Below are 14,620 nucleotides of genomic sequence, written 5' to 3' on the forward strand. Positions count from 1 at the left end.
AAAAGACAAACAATAACATTTTTAGGTTATCTAAGTGATTTATATATTACGTTCAACCTGAGTAGCGAAAGTCCGCGGTGATCTGAAAATGATGTGCCGGGAGTTGTGCTGTTCTCGGCAGCTCTAGTGACCCTCGAGCTCTCGGCTAGCTATTGAGCTGGTGGATAACAGATGTCTCCTTAAACGTCGAAGCACTTTTGCAAATATGCGATATCTTGATAAACTGAGCAGATATTTGAAGTTTAAAAACCCACATTCTCGCCTGAAAATATGTTAAAAGTTTATTTTGTGACCCAGAGAGATTAATAAGAGTAATTTTAAAACTTAGTAGTGGCCGCCATTTCCAGAAACTGGAGTTTGGCTGGACCGCGCTATGAATTCTGGGATATGGTGGACCACAAAGGACACATTCGACCCATCCTTCAAATTCGGAGAAAAGAAGGACGCATTTGTCAGCTGCATTCGGGGGAGTCTACGAATTTGGACAGCCTTCGTCACGTTGCTGTGACGTAATCGGCCTACAAATGCGTCCTCAGGAGAATGCAGCCCATGAATTTGGACACGACCCATAAATAAAGAAAGTGGCAGGGTTGCTTTCTAATTACTGATAGATTTCAGGTGCTGTCATGACTTTCTACACCTTGTTGCACCTCCCTTTCTGTTGTGTGCAATACTTCTCTGTGTCATTCTTCATTATTACACATAACTTAATTTATGGACATCTATGATTTCATTTCTTCGCATGTATGGATTGGATGGGTTGTTAATTGCATATGGTGAGAATTTAATGTCAATTGCACCTTTAAAAATATATTTACTTAGAAAATTGGTGATTTGTTGAATACTTATTTTAACCGTTGAGTCTTTATTACTGGCCAGTTGCATGGAAACTAATTCTCCTGTTTGAGGGGGACAAGACGAGCCTTGCTTATGGGGATGCTCCATAAATTATACAGAACTCCTATTTCCGTTGTGTTTTGTGTTTTTTGCGTTTTTCTTTTTGCAGCATTTTTCTTTTTGCAGCGTTTTTCTTTTTGCAGCATCTTTCTTTTTGCAGCGTTTTTCTTGAAGTTGCAGTGCAGCGTTTTTATTTTTGCAGCCTTTTTCTTTTTACAGCGTTTTTCTTGAAGTTGCAGTGCAGTGTTTTTATTTTTGCAGCGTTTTTCTTGAAGTTGCAGTGCAGTGTTTTTCTTTTTGCAGCATTTTTATTTTTGCAAGTGTTTTCTAAAGTTGCAGTCCGTTTGGCCTCTCAGGGCCACCGTATGTAAAAGCATAGCAGCTTTACGATTGCCAACAGTGAGGGATAAATCGTCCCTGATCCTAAAAAAAAAGAAGAAAAAACTCATAAAGTTAAAAGACCAAGTCATTTTTATTGACATCAGAGTACTCGCTCTGCCATGTTAGGTTAATGCTACACATGTCTCACATGACATCTGCAAAAGCTGTCACAGCGGAGAGAAGTGTTAAAAAACGTTTGAAGCTCTTTCCAAAGCCTGAGCCTCTGAAGCGCCTTCTCACACTGATCATATCATTTTTATTGTCTCACAATACTTCAAGCTCCTGTTTAGCTTACTATATTTAGAAAGGCACGACATAATTACTTTGTTTTCCCACATCGTTCCCCCCACTGTGTTGATGTACACTTCAATAAAGTGACTGAGCATGCCAATGAATATTTACAATTGTTGGAAATTAAGTGTACTCGGGGTTTTATTGTTGGGGTGCATGCAGTCATTCGTGAAAACTGTTGTTGGAATAGTGCACGCTCATTAAAAGCAACCAACTAAATCTAAGCAGGGAAGCTAATTACTTTTAAAAACTGCTGAGCAGATGTCTGGTGCTGTTGCCACAAAGAGACGCCCCTTCTTTTCAAGGTAGAAACTTAGTGGAGACAAAATTTATTGGTATTTAATGCCCTTCAAATGCAGCAGATTTAAATGTTTTAGTCATTTTAGATGTATAAGACAACCCCCCCCCCCCCCCCCCCCCCCCCTTAAACAGTGCCATTAGGGTGTCTGAGCTGCCAGAGTCATACAGTACTATCTTCAGTGACAAGAAGAATTAGTCCTGCAACAGATGGGGTGGCCTAATTCTAAAGCCTAATCTAAAAGATCATGGAGTCATGGAATTACTTTAAGAGACAGACACAAGTGAGACAGCCTAAACCTAAAGAATAACTCTGGAACGTTCTACCGTTCAAGCAGTCCACCTTAAGAAGCACACCCAGGAGAATTTATACTGTTTAGCAGAGAAATTGCGGTCACATCAAACACTGGTTTAAGTTTAGAACTTTACTGTACTTTTCGTGAACCTGGTAAACTACTTACAGTACTTGACATTTAAAAATGTTTTTAAATTTGCACATAATGTATATGCCTATACTGCCACTAAGTAGTTTATTAGGTAGGAAGGTCCAACTAGTACTGTATTGGACTTTCAGAACTGCTTTAGTTTTCTGTAGCATAGATTCAACAAGGTCCTTTAAACATTTTGGTCCATATTGAAATGACAGCATCACACAGTTGCTGCATTTGTCAGCTGCATATCCATCATGCATAGCTCCTGGTTTAAGATCTGTTGACTGGAGACCATTTGAATACAGTGAATTCACTGTTGTGTTCAGGAAGCTAGTTTGACATGGTTTGAGATTGTAGTAATAAAGAGATGGACAACTGTTGATACAAGGCAGGATGAATCTTGACCAATTTTGGTGAATTTTAACCTCATTTTGCTGTTCTTAGCTGTAAGGAGTGCCACCTGGTGTGGTCTAAGATGTTCTTCTGCATACTTTGCTTGCAAAGAGTGATTATTTGAGCTTCCTCTCAACTCGAAGCCATCGGGCCATTCTCCTCTGACGTCAGCAAGGCATTTTTGAGAACTGCCCCTCCCTGGATATTTTCTCTTTTTCAGACAGTTCTCTGCAAAACCTAGAGATGGGAAAGTGTGGAAAAATCCCGCTAAATTAGCAGTTTGTGAAGTAGTCAGACTAGTCCATCTGGCACCAACAACCATGCCACATTCAAACTCACTTAAATCACCTTCCTTCTCCATTCTCTATGTACTTCTGATTTAGCTCTCAGCATAAAAACTGAAAAAGGTACATAACTTATATATAGATCATATTCACACAACCTGCCATTTTCTAGTTTCCGGGGAATAGGCTTCACGTAAATTTGTTTTAGAATGAAAGCAGCTGTATAAAATAAATAAAGAAGGTGGAAATAAACTGTTTACCCATAACTCTCTTAACTCTTTCAGATGTTGAGATAATGTGGACATGTGCTATATACAATATTACTGCTATATATGCACCTCATAGTACATCCTTCCTGCACGCGGGTGGAATTTGGATAAATGGGCTGTGACAAATTGCCTTATCAAGCCCAAAATAATCACTTGATCCTGAAATGCACCCTTCCACGAAACCTCCTCGTTGTCATAACCTCTCCCAAACCTTCCCCCGAATAATCCTACTCCAATCTCCTCAAGGTGGGATTTGTCTGGATCAATTTCATAATGCATTATTCATTTGAGAATTTAATCAAATATCGCCCTCACAATCAGCCCATGCCTTGTAAACCCGCCCCCGCCCCCACCCCACACCGTATCCTCTTTCTACTCATTTTATTGGTGATTGTTAGTGTCACCTGCAATAGCAGATTATCAGCCAAATAAATTACTGGGTCACAGGTGAATTAGATGCTTGGCTGGCTGTATTTTTTTCTTCTTCTTCTTCTTCTCCAAGAAAAGTAGCTTATTGTAATTTAGCTTCTTTTTTTCTCTCGAGAAAATCCCCTCCTGCCTGCCTTCCCGTGGGTTCCTGCAGCGTAATGGTTTCCTTTAAGAGAGACACTGGTGGAAAGTGCTGATGCTTGTAGCCTGTGTGTGCGAGTGTGTGCGTGTGTGTCTGTGTGTGTAAAGGCTGCTATTTTCCACGGCTAACTGAGCCACTGATGAGCTTGCCAGCCAGGCCAGAGTTGTGTACACTGCGTGAGTAAGCCTCTGGCCAAGCAGTCTTTGTAATCTCGTGTGTGGGTGTCAACATACTGTGTACTCATGCTGGGTGGGTGCAATTAAAACCAAGCTCAATTGAGATGGATTCTGTGATGCTGCAGCGTTTTACGGCAGCAGTTCACAAGTTTCCCCACCAGTTCAAGCACTGCGGTGTGTAAAGTATACAGTTTCTCGTACAGCAGCTTGCCTTTAAAATTTGTTGATGGCATTTTGCTTTTCTCCACCTTCCCTCACCCAAGATGACTAAAGAGTAAATGAGTGCGGGGCAGGGCGGCTCTTGTCCCTGCTTTGCTGTTTTGCTCCGTTTGCACCGATGGAATTATATGATAATCAGAAATAAGCCGACGCTGCTTCCCCGCCGCACACCAAAAGAGGGTGGGAAGACATTAAAAAAGCTTTTTTCCCCCCTCCCCAGGAAATACAAACATATTTGTTTTGATCTTATCGCTCCCTTCCTCTCTCACTCTCTCTCTCTTTTTTCTTTTTAAAGAACTTAATGCGCTATTCATGAGTGTGCACAACAATAAAAGCACTTTCTGAATCTATTCATCTCAGAGCCACCATGGACAAATTTTGCTTTCACATATTTAGTTCAAAAGGGTTTTTTTTTGTTTTTTGTGGTATTGTTCCACATCAGCTGGCAAATGTGTCATTTAGGCAACTAATGTGACTTTGGTGTGCTGAGAAACAAAAATAGCTAGCGGCACTTCTCCCACTCTTTTTCTGCAGCTCGTTGTTTACTAAGGCAAGGTGGAGCGAGTCATCTGTGGCTTGCGTGTCGACTCATTTTTACGTTATCCCACCGGAAGAGAAGCGCCGGGAAAGCTTCTTCTGAAACTCCTACTCAGCTAGAGCGGATCCCCTCTTTCACCCCCTCGCTGAGACACGCAAACAGACACTTGACACTTGTTAGTGCAAGTTTTTGTTTTTTTTGTTTGAGCCTGTTGTTACCATGTCAATGGGTGCTTTAAATTCAGTGTGAAATACAGTCATTACAGTCAAAGCTTTTTAGGTGCAATATGCAACTTTCACACTTGCGTGCACAGCCGCACATTGGTGCATACTGCACATCACACGCTTTGCTAAACACTTTGAGTCATTTGATTGCATGTGAGTTCTCTGTGTAACTTTGTACAATGTAAAATGTTACATTTAGTGGTATCTGGTCAAAGGAAATTTACTTCTTTGGTTTACAGTCAAACATATTTTCCTTGATGATTAATAATTTGAATAAATAAACCTTTTAATTTATATATTTCAGCTGCATTTTACTCAGAATCACAGCTCCATGCTTATGAGGGAAAAGAATCATTTTTGCATGCATCCCGTGAACGTGGAGACTAATATGAAATCCACCAGTCTATTCTAAAAAGTTTTGCACACAAAACCTTCCACCCACACAGCTGCTCCAACAAGCAACACATTTCGGTTTAATCCATTGAGTTGTGCTTGAATCACACTCGCTAAGGGATGAACGCTCCCAGGTACAGAGTGCATGCTGTAGCCTCGGGGTAAGCCTCACTATTCAAACATGTATGTACAGTGAGGATGCGCTGAGCCCCGGATTCGGCTGCATAGTGAAGTCATTGAGGAGTAGACTCTCTAGATCTTATGAGGCATCAATCTCTGTCTTTCTGCCTGTCTAGGCTGTTAACCACCTCTGGGCTGCACCATTGATCTCTGTAATTGTCTCCCACTCTTCAAAGGGAGCTAAGAGTTGGTTTGATCCGAGCTGTTTACTTTCACAGCCACTATAGCTCTGCTCTCTAAAGAAGTGAGCTATCAACCACTTCAGGCATGAGCTAGCATATTATAGCACCATTATTGTGTGTCTGAGCATGTGAGTGATTGTGCAAGAAGAAAAAAAGAAAAGCAAGCCAATGTGAGAGAGAACCCGGCACAGCCTGTAGCCTCGGGGTGAGCTAGCAGCTTCTTGCTGTTACGTAAGGGCAAGAAATTGCAAGCAGGATATTCCCTGTGTTCTAACCACGGGGATCTAACGAAATTAGTGCAAGGAACCGGATGCTGGATTGTGCACAAAATTATAGTCATTGTTTGTCTGCTTTCTTGATATTGAGTACTGAAAGCTTCATACTAATGCCTCCACCAAGATGACAGCAAAGTGACAAGTGTGATATGTAGCATCGCAAGATGTTTTGGGTGTGATAAAAAGATAACAGCGTGTCCCTTCTGAACCTTGCAAAGCAAATTTTTTTGTGCTATATTTGTGGGCCTCAGCTTGAACTGCAGAGTCAGAATAGAGGAAGTTCTTACCCACCAGCTTTAGCAGATAAGAGCTTTGCAATAAGCAGCTGATATTTAACGTTTGCATGCTGTAACCGTTTGATCACATGGATCTGCCTCTGCTCACAGAGCCAAAAGCAGTGTATTAAAAAGTAACCCGATCAAAAAGAGACTGGCATGATGTGCTGTAATTTCAATGTAGTACTTAAGTCCAAGGATGGGGATTTGGATGAGGCAGTACAGTCTGTAGACCTGCTACCAAGTCATGTTTACAGACTGTGAGTGAAGGGAGCCTTGATTTTTATCACCTAGTCTGCAGTGGGGTTAGCTATTAAAGTTTATGAAGCAAAGCCGAGAGCGTGGGGGGGAAAGCACCGGTGGTATGCTTCCAGCGTACCAAGGGCATGATGCAGTTTCTTTCTTTTTCTTTCTTCAACCTGGAGCTTTTACCAGTGAAACAGCTGTACATGGGAATCAGCATTTGCAGTTTAGTACAGAAACACATGCAGGCTTAGCACCAAAACACTGCTTCTGGGAAACGTGTTAGCAGATAGTTTGGCTGGACACTAAAAGGAACCCAGTGAAGTAAGAAGGAGCAGAAAGAGAGGCAGGGAGAAGTGAAACGCTAGAGCTAGAGCATCACGAAGGGATTCATGTTTGGAGGCAAGCATTGACAAGTTGAAGAATGTGTGAGCAGGTATGAATGTTGAGTGTGTGTTGCTTTTGTTACGGAGAATCACAGACTCTCGGGAAGCTTAAACTGTTTTGTGAGGAAGAGAGATATTAAGCTGTCCGCTGCTGTGTAGTATTTATCATACAAGGCTCTATAGATCGTCGTGTATTACAGAAACCGCAGGAGACAGAATGCTAAAGGGAGCTTCCCTTGGAGGAAACCACTGTCTCGCAGCAGCCGACTTGTGAGTATTTACCTCTCAGGTTGAAAAGACGAGCTTCCTTTGAGTGCTCGTCAAAGTGCAAAAATGCCTTGCTGGATTCTTTAGGTTTAAGAAAAGCAGGAAGTATCTCATTTTAAATGCTTATGAGAATTGCTGTCATTATATTAAACATGTGTATTATTCTGGAAATACATGTTCTGACAGAAAGCTTTATTTACTTCGCACTTCTTCAGGTGACAGTGTTGAGATGTAACGTGTGATTTTTGTTGAAATGTCACTGGTATAACACAGGAATCTGATCGAAAAGCAACTCTCACATGTGTTCTGTTCTGGTATACTGCAAATATAGATCCAGCACAAAGAGCACATGTGAGAGTGGTAAAATCATTCATTGGGGAAGCTCCAGCCTTCTAAAATATAGATACTTGATATTCTGTGCCACACTATCAAAGCCTGCATAATAGGCTGAGATAATGATTGAGTTTGTTTGTCATTGCAGCCCATTTCAGCACAGTGATCTGTGCCCCTCAAACATTTGGCTAATTAAACTAACAAATGCATTTAGTACTGACATAAGTGTATGGCTAAAACTTCAATTTTAATAATGCTCAGATATTAAGATATTGATTCAGTTCTTAATCACCACGCGTGGTAATGTGTGCTTGTAGTACACTAAATGATTTTGTTTAAGAATTGACTTTCCTTAAGCCTGTGCTATAATGGCAATTTACAATCATCTGACTCTGGAGATAGATAAGAATTATCAGTGAATTATGGAAGCACAGGAGTGAAGTCATGGAAAGCTATGCCAATTAAAAGCCCACTTCCACAATTTTCCACTCAATAATCTATACAACTATAGTTAACAAGGATTAAAGTTTTGCTTTCTTTTATCAAAGCCAAACCCAGAAGGCATTCATCTCTCCTGTTTCATTTTCATGTTTGCACAACAAGGCAGGCTTGTGTTACAGTAGGTGCATTTGATGCCTTTGACAGATTTTCAGAAGTTATTCATAAAGCAGTCATAAATAGTAAAAAAATATTAATAAGGCACATAATTGTGAGGAAAAAAAACCCCTAGAGGAACACATAAAAGTGTTTTCTATCAAAGAACAAATCAGCAATATTTAATCCAGATAAGTCTGCTGAACACTTCTTAGAGCACGCACGCAACGCCTTAGGACTAGCGTAAGTAACAAAACAAGAAGTACACAGAAAGGAGCCTGCTGTAATATTCCTATACCGGCCAGACCATTAAAAATCATGTAATAACTGTATCAACTGCATCGTTTGAGGCCATTACATCAAAATGCATTAAATAAAGGCTTAAATAAGATAGACCTGATTGTAAAGGTTTTAAGGTTGTATACATATCAGGACATAATAAAAATACCAGGTCCTTTGGATGTTTGAAACTAAAGGTAAATACAACTTCAAGTGAACTGCAAAGCATGACATATTACACTGTGATTTTGTTTATATAACAAAAAACCAAAAAGATCCAATTGATTAACTGATCATTTCTTCTAAAAGCACAGATTTGGGCAGTTTGTTAGTTTGGAGCATTCAGATGTACCAAAAAGGAAAGACATTAGCAATGATCCTAGAGAAATAATTGTTGCTTCCCATCAACCTGGGAGAGGTTTTACAGTCAGGCCATTTCCAAACAATCTGATGTCCATCGCTCTATAATGGCAAAGATCATTGTCAAGTAGAAAACCTTCAAGGGGGATGTCAGTCTATCTGACATCTCACTAAATGCCTCCCAACGTGGAAATAGTTGGTGGAAAGGACTTTGCCCTTGGAGTCATTCAGTCGCCCATGAACTCTTCTGTATAGCAAAGTATTCAAGAATCAAATGTGGAGCCATCTGTCCGACAGCTAACACCTGGCTGAAACTGGGTCATGCAACAGGACAATGATCCAAGCGCAGCAGCAAACCTAACATAACAACAGAATGAGTGAAAAAGAAAAGAATTGAGGTTTTGCAATTGTACGTACTTTCTACCATCGCTGCACATAAGACCCCCGCTGACGAAAACCAAATTTTAAAACATCCACATCAATCAATCAATCAAAATTTATTTATATAGCACATTTTAAAGACCGAAGTACACCAAAGTGCTTTCCAGTAAAATCATGATACAGATAAAAAAATCACAATATGAAATATAAATTACAGATATAAATAAAATATAAAAGAATTGCCTAATCTAAATGCAAAGCCAGTGGATGTTTCCACTCTGTATGCTAAACAGAGCAGTCATTACTTTAAACCACTCACATGTAAAGTTAATACTATTGACCATCTCATTAGAATGCAGTGTTCCTGTGGGAAACACTGGGTGCCTGCCATCAATGTGTGCATTACTTTCACACTTAATATCCACAATTGCTGAAAACCAAACACCTTCTCCGTGGGAATGGCACACCCTAATGCCTCATACCATCCAGATTCCCATCTAATTAAGCGTTCACTGGATGTGCCAGGACAAGCTGTGAAGGACCCAACCCTCAACCTTCAGAACCTAAAGGAATCGCAGCACCCTGTGCCAGACACCACTCTCCATCCACACAGGTTACCTCAGAGCTGATTTTGCACCATGAGGCAGAAAACTTGTCAGAGCTCTAAACTGGAGATAGGTTTCCTCTGACGTTATCAACACATGATTAGTTGCGAGATAGCACAGGCCTCATATAAAAGGAGATTTATTGACTTCTAGGCAACCATCTGCAATCCTGTCTCCTCCTTGGTCAGTGCACTGTAAGTATCCAGTTTTTTTGTTTTTTATAGTGTTTGTGCAGAGTGGGCTCAAGGTGAATGGTAGGCAGGCTGCTAGAGGCGGTGATTAATTGTCATATCAATAAATCTGTGGGTAATAAAGAAGGTAAAATTGTAGAGTCATTCATAAGCTATTTTAGGGGATGGAGGGATTCTTCTCAAAATAAAAAATGAACTTCTAAATATGTCACCTTAATCAGTGCCAAAAGCTTTAATTCAAACCAGTACATGAGCGGCGTTGGTGCAGAATAGTTGTCTTTCTGTGTAGAAGTATTGCAATAAAGAAAGAGATGGCAGGGGTAAAAAAAAGTGTGTGTGAGGGGGCAGATCAAAAGAAGAGGAATGAGGTCAAGGTAGACACTATGAAAGAATAGGTCGGGGAAGAATGCAAGGACAATGTCGATTGTAGACAGCTAAGAATGAGAACACCCGGGGAAAACACAACCCAGTGCTTTTGTCTGTGCTCATCCGGCTTTGGGGTGACTGCTTGCTTGAGATCCCTCGTTGCCGTCTGTTCGAAGACTTCAGCTGCCAGTGGTATTTGCTCTATCGTCTTTGCCCAGGCTAACACATTGACTGCCTCCAGAATTATGCAAGGTCACTGAACGTGTGTTTAATGTGCTGGTTGGGGGGTAAAAGTGATTAAAATTAGCGTAAATAAATTTAGGCTTTTAATTTTTCATTTCACTGCCAAGAGCTTCAAATATTTTAACTGCAGTACTGTAGGTAGCTTGCGAGTCAAATCCCCGCTACTCTCAGCGTGCTTTCCAGGAACTCACAGTTATGATCCGCAATATGTCAAACATTTCAAGCTTCAAAGTACGGCATTAAACACGCTCCGTTGCCGTTTGCTTGAGACATATTTTGAACAAGCTTTGGATATAGGATTCTCCATGCATGCAGTTACCCCCCAAAACCGCCTCTGGTTCTCTGAGATTCAAACTAATTCCTATTCTGTGCTGTAATTTAAAATGGGAATACACTGAAGAAAGGCCACAAAAGACATCAGTAATCACTGACAAAAAAAAATAGCAACCAGCTAGAAATGCGCAAATGGATTTGGCAGGAGCTCTTGTGTGCATAAATTCTTTTTGCAGAGTCAGAGTAAGCAGTTTGTTAGCAGTCTGGGAAGGATCTCGGATAATCTTTTGGCAGGTATGAGTCCATGCATCAGTCTCTGGTTTCCACTTGCCATCACGGGTCATCAATCCTCATGGCTTTAAAGGCAGAGAGACTTTTTAAAATCCAGTGTTTCTGCCCAGCATTTCCTTATTTCACACCCGGCCAGTTAAAAGGTTAATTCCTAATCGCCATGGCCTCCGGTGTTCGCTGCATTTGCACCAAGCGATGTGTACTAAAAAATAACAGGTGTTTTGGTGGGTGGGTGGGTGAGTGTGTGCATGAAGTGTTTCAGTATGCGTGCGTGTCTTATTGTGTTGGCTTGTCTACCTGCCGTGGGTGATAAGGGGCAGTGTGGAGGATCGCCTTTTGTTCCAGAATTACTCATCCCTGTGTCAGCGTGGGAAATTTAAACCCCGCTTAATCTCCGTTTCAAGCTCAGATGCTGGTTAGAGCCTGAGCTCGGTGTCGCGTGTTGTTGTTCACCATTGTCTCTGAGCTTCTAAATGCATTGATGTTTCTATCAATGCATACCCCCCCTTTCTCTCTCAGCGGCAGCTGCACGTGTCGGTAAATATTTGAGTAAAAAATTTAGAGAGAGTCCTCTCGTGTGATCCTCGAGCACGCCAGGGTTCGTTTTGAAGTGTTTATCTGTATGTAAACACACACCTACACGCGTACCTTCCACCGTGTGGTCGGAATTCGTGTTAATTCAAGCAGCCATAACAAGTGTCTCTTTTCCTGTTGGCCATCTGAGTCACAGGCTGCAACCGAAGTGTGACACACAAGTCTGTGTCTGTGCGCTCCCTCTTCCTCCCTCTCTCTCACTAGATATTTCCCCTTATATTACTCTATATCTCTCTCCCCTTTTCTGTGCTGCTATCTTGGTTTTCTACCCATTAATTGTCAGTCTTCCTTCCTTTCTGCCTCTTCCTCTTCTCTGTTCCACCCTCCTCCTCCTTCATCCCCCTCTCTGTTTGTATGTGTCGACTCTCTGCCTCCCTCCCCTCCTGTCACTCCCTCCTCCACCTCTCTTTTTCTCTCTCTCTCTCTCGCTGGTCTCGCTTACCAAGCAGGGCACAGCAGCAACAGCAGTAGCGGCAGTAGCTCACTCTAGCCAGTTCTGAGACACAGCGGCGGCTGCAGTGTGCATGTCAATATGTGTGTGCGTGTGTGTATGTCACGGTTTACATGTTTGTGTCAGCCAGTGTGCCTGCTGCTCTTTAAAGAGTGAATACAACGCATCCATGGAGTTACTCTAACGAAGGGACTGGAGGGAGATATGTAAGAGGACCATCCTGGAGCTCATTAAGAGGAAGAAGGAAGACATAACATCACTTTTTTCCCCTCTTCTTTATTTCAGCCTCTGTTTTTCTGTCAGACTCTCCTCACTTCTATAGCTCTCCTTTCACTGTCTAACTTGGTGTGCTGCTGCAAGGATTCTGTCAAACACAACTGTAAGTGGACTTCATCGTGTGCGTGCGTGTGTTTATGTGCTGCATGTATTTGCTGTGTACCCTCACACTCCTTGTCAATTTTAACTTGCTGTAGCTGTAATTCGCGTCTGAGTGCACATATTTGCATGCCACGATAAAGTGCGTGTCGTGACATCTCTAATGACTTAATTAGGCCGATTTGCAGAGCCCACTTTGTAGTGAGGGAGCAGCGCGTCCATGTAAACATTACTGACCTCCGTGGTGCAGATCTGTTCATAATCACAAATGTTAATAATACTCCTGATGCGTAGTATTGTGCCAAACTGTCACTGCTGCCATTTATCTAAAATGTCACTTGTTGGTGTGGCATGTGAATGAATGCCCTCTCCTCCAGGTATTCTCTGCAGCTGGTGAGTGTGTGCGTGAGGGAGAGACAGACAGGGAGAGAAGGAATGATTGAGAGAGTCTTACTGGGTGCCTGTGTATGTGTGTGTGTGTGTCACTCTGTCACCCTGTCACCCAGGGCATGGAGAAAAATCAATAGATCTACAGCTTGAGTTGGGCCATTTACCTCTGTCAAGTGATGAGCAGACACTGTGGCCTTCAAGGGTCCGCAGACAAGTGCTCGGGATGCTGTGCAGACCCGCAGTCCGTCAGCTCTGCGTGCTCCTTTCATTTTTCGTACATGATTGATCTTGTGTGCTTTTGAGAGCTCTATTTTGTTACTTAAACCTGACTCTTTCCTTTCTTTTCTTTTTTTTTTCAAAAACTGGCGACAGAGACCATACGTCAAAAGTTTTTCTTTTACCTCCCCAACTGGCGCCACTATTAGAGCTAGCCAAGGGAATGAGTAAGAGCAGGTGAAAAGACTGATAGAAAGAAGACAGAGCCAGAGCATGCAGGATGGGAACAGAGGTAGACCGTCATAATCAATCCTCCATGATCCTGGAAGAGCATCATTTGTCTTCTTTTCTCACTCTACTCCTCCTCTTGCCCTCATCTTTCTCTCATTTTCGGTGGTATAGCTACTTTGATTTTGAGTAAGAACACCAGTCTCCAGAGCTTCATTACTTTTAAAGCCTTCATCGTGAGGGGCCATAAAAAGATTCTAAGGAATGGATTTGCCAGACATTTTGTACCGACTTGCGAGTAATGGCTATGGGGGAATATAATATTCCTCCACGGTGTGTAATGGCCTTCTGTGCCTTGTGCTCTGGGTTATCAGGGCAAACTGGGATTGGCTAAAATCCGTCAGTGCTGAAGAATATGACATTGTGCATGTTAAGCTGCGCCTGCTGGGGATCCTAGCTCTGTTTAATTCATAAGAACACACCACTATGCTGCATAAACTTGTAACTGAATGCGATGCTCGCGTTTGTGTGTCCAGGAGATTGGGGTTGTTTTTAAGCATTGCACTGACCTTGTGTTTTGGTATGTTCCCCTTTCTCTACTGTGTTTGCATTCATTTGTTTTCCATCTTGCGACTGGATAGGGCAGAAGAATGTGTCTGGGGCAGTGTGTTGCCTTAAGAATATGGGGATTTGTATGGGGTAGCAGGAAAATGCCGGGGAGGAAATGATTGAGAGAAAAGGTCACTAGACAGGATGCCCTTTTTTTTTTTTTTTTTTTTAAATCTGATATAGGAAACTGCAGAGACCCAAAAAGGGAGGGAGAGAAAAAGCAGTGCAATGTTAGGAAAAATGATTAGAAGTGAAAGTGTAGCTAAAAGACCAAAGAAGTGCTATAAATTGTGTTAACTCAAACATTAAGCTTTGCTTCTCATATATCAGCTGCGACTCCAGTCATGACTTAAATGTCCCATTTCCACAGGCTGACAGAGCATTGTTTGTGACCTTTTCTTTGTAGGTGGAGTGTAAAACTGTGTGGTGTTTTACTCTCCACCTCTGCTTTCAATCACAAACAGTAGCGTCCAGCTGGGGCCTTTCTAAGTGGAGTTTGGATGTTCTCCTTATGCCTGGATGAGTTGTCTGTGGGCACTCCAGCTTCCTTCCACAGTCCAAAGACGGGCATGTTTGGCCTAATTGGTGATTCTAAATTGGTTATAGGTGTAAAATGGAGTGTGACTGTGATAGCCCTGTAGACTGTAGATCTATATACAACCTCTCACC

General features: G+C 41.9%; 1 protein-coding gene across 3 annotated transcripts in view; it reads left to right on the forward strand.

Annotated features, from left to right (window-relative positions):
- Window positions 1-14,620, forward strand: part of inpp4b (inositol polyphosphate-4-phosphatase type II B) — a 183,548-nt gene that overhangs the window by 55,211 nt on the left and 113,717 nt on the right. The window contains exon 1 of one of the 3 annotated variants that reach the window (XM_085459045.1): window positions 7,016-7,175. The exons of 1 other annotated variant lie outside the window; for it this stretch is intronic. The gene's annotated coding sequence lies outside the window, so the exon portion shown is untranslated. Of the gene's footprint in view, window positions 1-7,015; window positions 7,176-12,131; window positions 12,513-14,620 lie in introns of those variants that run through there. One more of the 3 variants, XM_085459044.1, reaches the window with a different exon arrangement.

This window comes from Copadichromis virginalis, linkage group LG6 (genome assembly GCF_057382275.1).
Source record: "Copadichromis virginalis isolate Kocher_CV1m ecotype Utaka linkage group LG6, C_Virginalis_male_GT1.1, whole genome shotgun sequence".
NCBI lineage: Eukaryota > Metazoa > Chordata > Actinopteri > Cichliformes > Cichlidae > Copadichromis > Copadichromis virginalis.